Source organism: Nycticebus coucang, chromosome X, assembly GCF_027406575.1.
Source record: "Nycticebus coucang isolate mNycCou1 chromosome X, mNycCou1.pri, whole genome shotgun sequence".
In the NCBI taxonomy this organism is placed as follows: domain Eukaryota; kingdom Metazoa; phylum Chordata; class Mammalia; order Primates; family Lorisidae; genus Nycticebus; species Nycticebus coucang.
Genome location: NC_069804.1, coordinates 101,069,313 through 101,078,271, shown reverse-complemented (window position 1 = coordinate 101,078,271; position 8,959 = coordinate 101,069,313). Strand labels below are relative to the sequence as shown.

The window sequence follows — 8,959 nt, the reverse complement described above, 5'->3', positions numbered from 1 at the left end:
TTTCATTTCATGGTTTTCTATTCAGTTACAGATGTCTATGTCTCTATTTTTGTTCCAGTGGTCTTGAACACTATGGCTTTGTAGTACAGCCTAAAATCTAGCATGCTAATGCCCCTGGCTTTGTTTTTATTAGTAAGAACTGCCTTATATGTATAGGGGATTTTATCTGTTTCCATACAAAATGAAGAATCATTTTTTTCAATTCTTGAAAGTATGATGTTAGTATTTTAATAGGGATGACATTGAATCAGTAGATTGCTTTGGGAAGCATAGACATTTTGCCAATGTTGATTCTTTCCAGTCATGAGCATGGTATGCTCTTCCTTTTGTTAATATCCTCTGCTATTTGCTTTCTTAGGGTTTCATAATTTTCTTTATAGAGGTTCTTCACCTCTTTTGTTAGGTACATTCCTCAGAATTTCATTTTCTTTGAGGCTATTGTGAAGGTAGTTGTGTCCTTAATTAGCCTCTCATCTTGGCTGTTATTGGTGTATAAAAAGGCTACTGACTTTTGGACATTGATTTTATATCATGAGACATTACTGTATTTTTTTTTTTTTGATGACTTCCAGGAGTCTTATGGTTGAGTCTTTGGGGTTCTCTAAGTATTAGATCATATTGTCAGCAAAGGAAGAACATTTGACCTCCTCTACTTCCATAAGGATGCACTTTATTTCCTTCTCTGGCCTAATTGTGTTGGCTAGAACTTCCAGCATTTTGATGAACAGTAATGGCGACAGAGGACAGCGTTCTCTGGTTCCAGTTCTAAGTGGAAAATCTTTCTATTTTACTCTGTTCAGTAAAATATTAGCTATAGGTTTGTCATAGATAGCTTCAATCAGTTTAAGAAATGTGCCATCTATGCCTATACTCTTTAGGGGTCTAATTAAAAAAGGATGGTGGTGGGTGGCGCCTTTGGCTCAGTGAGTAGGGCGCCGGCCCCATATGCCGAGGGTGGCAGGTTTGGACCCAGCCCCGGCCAAACTGCAACAGAAAAATAGCCGGGCATTGTGGCGCACACCTGTAGTCCCAGCTGCTCGGGAGGCTGAGGCAAGAGAATCGCGTAAGCCCAAGAGTTAGAGTTTGCTGTGAGCCGTGTGATGACACGGCACTCTACCCGAGGGTGGTACAGTGAGACTCTGTCTCTACAAAAAAAAGAAAGAAAAGAAAGAAAAGGATGATGGATTTTATTGAATGCTTTTCCTGCATCTGTTGAGACGATCATATGGTCTTTGTTTTTGCTTCTGTTGATACAGTGAATAACATCAATGGACTATGTTAAACCAGTCTTGCATCCCTGGTATGAAACCCACTTGATCATGATGTATGACTTTTTTGATGATAAGCTGTAATCTATTGGCTAAGATTTTGTTGAGAATTTTTGTATCTATATTCATTAGTGAAATTGGTCTGAAGTTCTCCTTTTTAGTTTAATCCTTTCCTGGTTTTGGTATCAGGGTGATGTTTGCATTGTAGAATGTGTTGGGGGAAGATTCCTTCCTCCTCATTTTTTTGGAATAATTTCTGCAATATGGGAATAAGATCTTCTTAGAAGGTTTGATAGAATTCTGGTGTGAAGTCATCTGGATCAGGGCATTTTTTTCTTGGGAGATTTTTTATTTTTTCTTTGATCTCCGTACTTGAAATTGGTCTGTTCAGGAGATCTATTTCTTCCTGGATAAGTATAGGGAGAGGTTGTGATTCCAAATATTGATCCATTTCCTTCACATGTCAAATTTCTGGGCATAGAGTTTCTGACAGTATTTGGAGATAAACTCTTGTACTTCTGTGGCATGAGTTGTCATTTTGTATTTATCATTTTTGTTTGGGGTTACTAGAGATTTTACTTTTCTATTTCTAGTTAGTCTGGCCAAAGATTTATTTATCTTATTTATTTTTTCAAAAATCTAATTCCTTGTTTCATCACTTTTCTGAATGATTCTTTTGTTTTCCATTTCATTAATCTCTGATTGAATTTGGACTATTTCTTTTCTTCTGATGAGTTTAGGCTTCAAGTGTTCTTCTTTTTCCAATTCTATAAGATGGCTTGTGAGTTGGTGGATGTGATCTCTTTCTGTTTTTCGAATGTAGGAATCTAAAGTGATAAATTATCCTTTCAGGACTGCTTTTGCTGTATCCCACCAGTTTTGGTAACTTACGTCTTCATTATTATTCTCATGGAAATTGATGACTTTCTCTTTATTTCCTCCTGCACCCAATTGTCTTTCAGCATAAGTTTGTTTAATTTCCATGTCTTTGTTTGGGGTTGAATGCTTTTGTTGGAGTTGAGTTTCAACTTTAGTGCCTTGTAGTCTCAGAAGGTACAATGTAAAATTTAAATTCTTTTGATTTTGTTGAAGTTTATTTTGTATCCTAAGATATGATCAATTTTGGAGAATGTTCCATTGGCCAATAAGAAGAATGTATATTCTTTAGCTTTGGGATGGAGTGTTCTATATACGTCTACCAAGCACAGTTGTTCTAGGGTTTCATTTAAATCCCTTTTATCTTCTTTTAATTTCTGTTTAAAAGATCTGTCCAGCTCTCTGTAAGAAGAGTGTTAAAATCCCATGTTATTATAGGATATCATACTGCTCAGACTGAATAAGGTCTGTTTCAAGAATCTGGGAGCATTTAAGTTGGATGTGTAAATATTGAGAATTGAAATGTCTTCTTGTTGTATTTTTTCCCTGATCAATATGAAGTGACCTTTTTTTTTTTACTTTACCTGCTTTAAATCTACTTGTACCAAAAAATAATATCACAGCTCCTCTTTTCTTCTGAATTCAGTTTGCCTGAACAATTGTCTTCCAAATCTTAACTCTGAGTTTTAATTTGTCTTTTGAGGCTAGGTGTGTTTCCTGCAGACAACAAATTAACGGCTTGTGTTTTTTAATGCAATCAGTCAATCTATGCCTCTTCAGTGGGGAATTCAAGCCATTAATATTTATTGAGATAATTCATAAGTAAGGTACCGTTCTACTTACCTTATTTTTTAAAGTCCATTGATTAGCTTTGTCTTTTGCACCATTGTGGAAGCTAGGTTCTGTCCTTTAATTTATGGTTCTTTACTTTGCCAGCAGTCCATTGTGATAATCAGTGTGTAGAACAGGTTGAAGTATTTCCTGTAGAGCTGGGCTTGTTGTGGCAATTTTTTTCAGTGTTTGCATATCAGTAAATGATTTGATTTCTCTGTCAATTTTATTTTATTTTATGTATTTATATTTTTGAGATGGAGTCTCAAGGTGTCACCCTGGGTAGTGTGCCATGGCATCAGAGCTCACAGCAACCTCCAACTCTTTGGCTTAAGCAATTCTTTTGCCTCAGCCTCCCAGTAGTTGGGATTACAGACACCCACCACAACACCCAAGTCTTTTTTGGTTGTAGTTGTCATTGTTTGGCAGTCCTGGGCTAGATTCAAACCCACCAGCTCTGGTGTATGTGGCTGGTGACTTACCCAATTGAGTTACAGGCACCAAGCCTCTCCATCAAATTTAAAGCTTAGTTTAGCGAGATATATAATTATGGGTTGGAAATTGTTTTGTTTAAGAAAATTAAAAGTAGATGACCATTGTCTTTTGGCTTGAAAAGTTTCATTTGAGATGTTATAGTCATCCTGATGGATTTGGCCCTGTAGGTAAATCAGTGTTTACTCCTGGCAGCTTGCAAAATCTTTTATTTTGTCTTGATTTTGGACATATTCATCACAATATGTCTTGGATAAGCTCTATTAGAGTTCAGGCGACCTGGGGTCCAATATCCCTCTTAAAGGAGTGTGTCAGAATCTTTGGTGATATTTGGGAAATTTTCAATTCTAATATTCTTTAGTATGGCTTGCATTCCTCAGAGGCATTTTTCTTTCCCTTCTGGGATTCCTATAATTCATATGTTTGAGCACTTCATAAAGTTCCATAATTCTGTCAGTGAATATTCTGCTTTTTATCTCTTCTTTTCTGCATCTTTAACTATCTGAGATATCTGAAGAATTGTGTCCTTTACCTTTGAGATTCTTTCTTCTGCATGGTCTAATCTGTTGTTGATACTTTCAAATACATCTTTAAGTTCCCGAATTGGCTGCTTCAATTCCTTCAGATCTGCTATATCCTTTCTAATTTTTAATATTGTTCATCTCTTATTTGATTCTGTTTTTGTATTTTCTTTTGATTATTTTCCACTTTCTCAGCAATTTCCTTCATTTTTTTCATAATCCATATTTTTAATTCCCCGTCTGTCATTTCTAATATTTCTTTTTTTTTTTGGAACAAAAATATAAATAAAGATTTTTTTCACAAGAGTGGATTAAATACATACTAATGGTAAATTAGAGCAATTTTAAATAAACTGATTAAAAAGCAAAGACAAAGATGAGTGTGTATGGCTGCATATCAATTTCACAGCCCTGGAGGGCTGGTGTTCACCCTCAGTGGGGCCCTCCTGGTGATAACTTGTGGCCGTGTCCACCACTGGACACAGCACCACTCACAGACATAAGTTTTTCAAACAATGTGATACATCTTCAAAATCTCCCGTGTAGGTGAAATCACAAAATGCAAACATAAAAAAGGGAAGACATCAGCAATCAGGGCAGGGCAGCATAGGTCCCAAAATTGAGCCCACACAGCTTGGATACTCACTGGGATGTACCTTTTCAGGGCCCTTTCATGAGTGAGCCCTGAAACAGCAGCTGGGAAGGAGCACTCGAGCCTGCCTGTACAGTCAGCAAAAGGGCCCAAAGGACTCCTCAATGGGCACAGTACCAATCCTCCTGTTGCGGGGACCCCTGTGAGACACTGGGATCTCCACCCTCCACCTGTACAGGACAGGACAGGACCTCATGGACTTAAGAGTTTGGAGAAAAGGCTCTGCAGGTACATGAGGACATACAGCCCCTGCAGGGCTGGGCTGGGCTGACATTGCTCCAGAATACAGAGCCTGTGCCCTAACAAGGCAGACACGCCTCATCCATGCCCAGCTGCGGCTTTAAGGGTGACACCCAGTGGCCTCAGAGTAGGCAGAATCTTAACTTCTACTTTAGCAAAAACTAAAAACAAAAACAAAAGCAAAAAAACCCCAACAAAAAATAAATAAATAAATAAATAAATAAATAAACAAGCACTTTCTAGAATGTTTTCATTCCAACTGAACATAAGCACGTTTTAAAAGGCCTGGACCAAATCCCACATCTCCTGGCCCCCCATCCATGGCTGATGCTGGTCATTCAGCCTGACCCTGCAAAGCCTCACTGACCACATGCAGGCCCTAGCCCCACCACCGGGCACCTCAGCTCCCACCTGCTGATGAGCCAGGGGGCTTTGACAAGAACGCACGTTGTACTAATAGGCATTAAGTTCTATATTTTTAAGTGACCAAATCTAATAAAATGAAAAAACAGGTTTACTAAAACAAGTCTGTAGACAATACAAGAGATAAGCTATAAAAACCAAAGTGTGAGCAGCCCCACCCACCAAACTAACCCCAATGGGAACCGGGACCAGAGAGGGGTGGAGAACCAGGAGTATCCTCCAAACCCACATCACACATTTTGGTTTTCGCTTTCCTTTTAAGGTTTTTAAAATGCTAAACCCAGAATCTGGCAGGTCCTCCTGCACTCGGCAGTGTGTCCAGGCTGCCCATGTCCAGCACTGGCGTCGGTGTCCCTCAACAGCAACAGTGGGGCTGGCCCCATGTGTCTCACTCCTGTGCGATGCTCCTCAGCACATACTTAACTGTGTAGGCAAAGGCCGCAAACCCTACTAAAACAAGTTAGCCAGGGCACCACCCAGGAGTCCATGGTGCCGGTTGGCTTGCTGGAGCCCTGCAAGCCTGCAAGGTTGGCGTCAGCCCCAGGTGCGTGCCCATTTAGAAGCTGAATCCCACTCTGCCCATGATGGGTCTCCCGATCTGGAACAACGTCTGGTAAGGAGAGAGTCTGGGGTCTGCTACTCAGTTCGTCTTGCGCTTTCTGTTTTTGTTTAATTTCCTCCACAACTTCAGGAAATAATTCACAAAAGACCTTATCTTTTAAATTAATGCTAAACTCTGCACTGCCAGTTGTCTTTTCTGGTATTGCACGTAAATCTTCCACTGGGAGTTATCATATAAATAGTAGGAGGCTTGAAAGGAAATTCTCTGGGAAAAATTAGTTTTCCATGATAATAGCCACCTTCATAAGGAGTCAACTCAGGGCCTCGGACAACATAATGCCATTGGAAAATATTTGAAGGGAGGGGCTCAGCACAGATGTAAGGCACTGGGTCTTTCTTAATCTGAAGGTAGTCCTGTTTCAGTCTCTGGGTTGCTGTTGTTGGAGCTCTCTTACTGCTGTTGCTTCTCATATCTGGTTCTGCGCAGGTACGCTCTGGGCTGGGACCCCGCCGGAGGCGGGAGCTAACGGAGATGGCGGTGTGGAGTCCCCCACGGACCCGCACCCCGGCCCTCAGCTGCGGTGGCTCCGCCGGGCGGACGAACAGCCCGAGGCCCCGGCGCAGTGGGAGCATGCACTCACCTCTTCCCATCGCCGTGGGTGGGCCGCCGCCACTCTCAGGCTCACCGGGTTCAAGACTTGAGCAGGGTGCCAAAGAATGAGACCCGCACTGGAGCCAATGGCACCCTCTGAAGTACACTACCACCTCCGCCTCCAGCTCAGCTTCCAAGCTCTAATATTTCTTTACAGGTGGAATCATCTGCAGTTGCTACCTCATTGTCCCTTGGGAGGGTTGCTCTGGACTGGTTTTTCATGATGACAGGATTTTTCTGCTGATTCTTCCTCATAAGTGTTTTATTTTATGTTTTCTTGCCCTAATTGTCCTTACACTTCTTCTTGATGTTTAAGTTATCATGGTTCTAGCCTAATATTTTGATGAGTCCTTTTGGCACAGGACTAAAAGGATGAAAAGATTGAGGAGAAAGAAGGGAAAAAAGATTATTAAAAAAGAAAGATAAAGAAAGGATAGTGGGTCAGTAAAAGGGAATATTGACAAAAAGAAGAGAGGCACAAAAAGAGGGCAATAGGAGTAATAAAGTTAACAGTAAGGCACTTTGACCCAACCTTAAAACCCATCAACTTCTGGGGTGCTGGGTTGGGTGGTTCACTTGAGGTCAGCAGCTCTTTGCCAGTCTGCTCAGACACAGTATTCCACCTCCACCAAATAGAGAGGAAAGGCAAAAATACTATAAATCACCAAAACAAAGAAAGAGAAAACCTTATGGATAAAATTGGGGAAAAAACAAATAGCAGAGGCAGAAACCCTAGCAAATACGAACTTCCTATTGCCTTCCTTAAAGAAGGCAACAATGAAAAATTATATTTAAACTAGAAAAATGAAGAAAGAACAAAAAAACAAATAAATAAAAGAAAAATCTAAAGGGAAAATGTTGAAATAAATTAAAAAATAAAAAAAAAACACTAAAACCAAAAACAGAAACAAAGCAGTTTATATATCTTGATGAATATTGTCTGGGTAACAGGTGATCTTCTGGGGTATTGGATATTAATCACAATGCTGTTACACCTGTGTGTGATGGAGACTTGAGGCCTCTGTTGATTTATCATACCCTGTAGGGTTGAGAGCCTAAATCTCCTCTTGGGCTGCTTAAAAGACACTTAAAACCAATAACATTGGTTAAGCAGAAGCACTTGTCTCTGGGATCTCTCCTGAAGTGGCTTCCCACTTATTTAGTGCACCAAAACCGGTCTCACTCCATGGCCCTGAGGGTGGAGGCTGCCAGATGGCCCTGCTATTGCCAAACACTGAGATCTCTGCTCTTCCCCAGTGGCCTTTGGTGCTGCTCAGTCACTAGATCATCCTTCCTAGGCCTCCCAGCCTGAATCTCACTCTGTGACCATGAGGGTGGAGCCTTCAGGGGTAATTCTCCCACAATGACTGCATGTGGTCCAAGGCCAAACACAATTAGCTCCATTCTGGTTCATTGGCTCAGTTCAGGGCCCTAGACAACACTTAAAGTCATCTGAACTCTCACCCAACTCTCAAGGTGTCCCAAGGTAGTTCAACAGTGTCCCCAAGTCAAAAAAAAAAAATCCCGCAAGGAATACCTTCCCTGTTTGCAACCTTGCTGCTGTTGTGATTACAGCCATGACAGCCACAGCCTCAGACCAAATGAATGCACACAACCACTTGCAAGTTCTCCACTGTTTTTGTTCTCCTCCTAGAGTCCAGAAGTCTCTTACTGTCTTCCTGTGTCCCCAAAGGGATGTTTCTGGGAAGAGCCCACAATCCAGAGATGCCTGGTGTCTTCTCTCTCCAATCTCAATGTGCCCAGTTACAAAGAAGCTGTTACTGGGCCACCATCCTGCTCCCTCCAGCTATACCACAATTTATTAATACATTTGTGGATTGATGGGCACTTGGGCTTCTTCCATGACTTGGCAATTAAGAATTGGGCTGCAATAAACATTCCAGTGCAAATATCTTTGTTATAAAAGTGATTTTTGTTCTTCTGGATATATACTTACTAGAGGAACAACATTGAATGGCAGGTCTATTTTTAGATCCCTAAGTGATCTCCAAACTTCTTTCCAACAGGAACATACTAATTTGCATTCCCATTAGCCAGGCAGAAGTGTTCCCTTTTATCCACATCCACACCAACATCTATAGTTTTGGTATTTTGTTATGTAGGCTACTCTTACTGAAGTTAGATGATATGTCAAAGTGATATTGATTTGCATTTCTCTGATGATTAAAGATGATGAGCATTTTTTTTGTGTGTGTACACCATGCGCCCATCTTCTTCAGAGAAGTTTCTATTCAAATATTTTGCCCACAATGAGATGGATCATGTTGTCTTTTCATGCTAATACGTTTGAGTTTTCTGTGCATTTTGGTTATCAAACCTTTGTGAGAGACATAATCTGCAAATATCTTCCATTCTGAGGATTTTCTTCTTAATTTACTTACTGTGTTCCTGGCTGTGCAGAAACTTTTTAGTTTGACCAGGT

At 40.6% G+C, this 8,959-nt stretch overlaps 1 pseudogene; it reads right to left on the bottom strand.

The window, feature by feature from the left end:
* Positions 1–5,691: 5,691 nt before the first annotated feature.
* LOC128577842 (ubiquitin-conjugating enzyme E2 J2-like) lies at positions 5,692–6,424 on the bottom strand (annotated as a pseudogene).
* Positions 6,425–8,959: the final 2,535 nt, after the last annotated feature.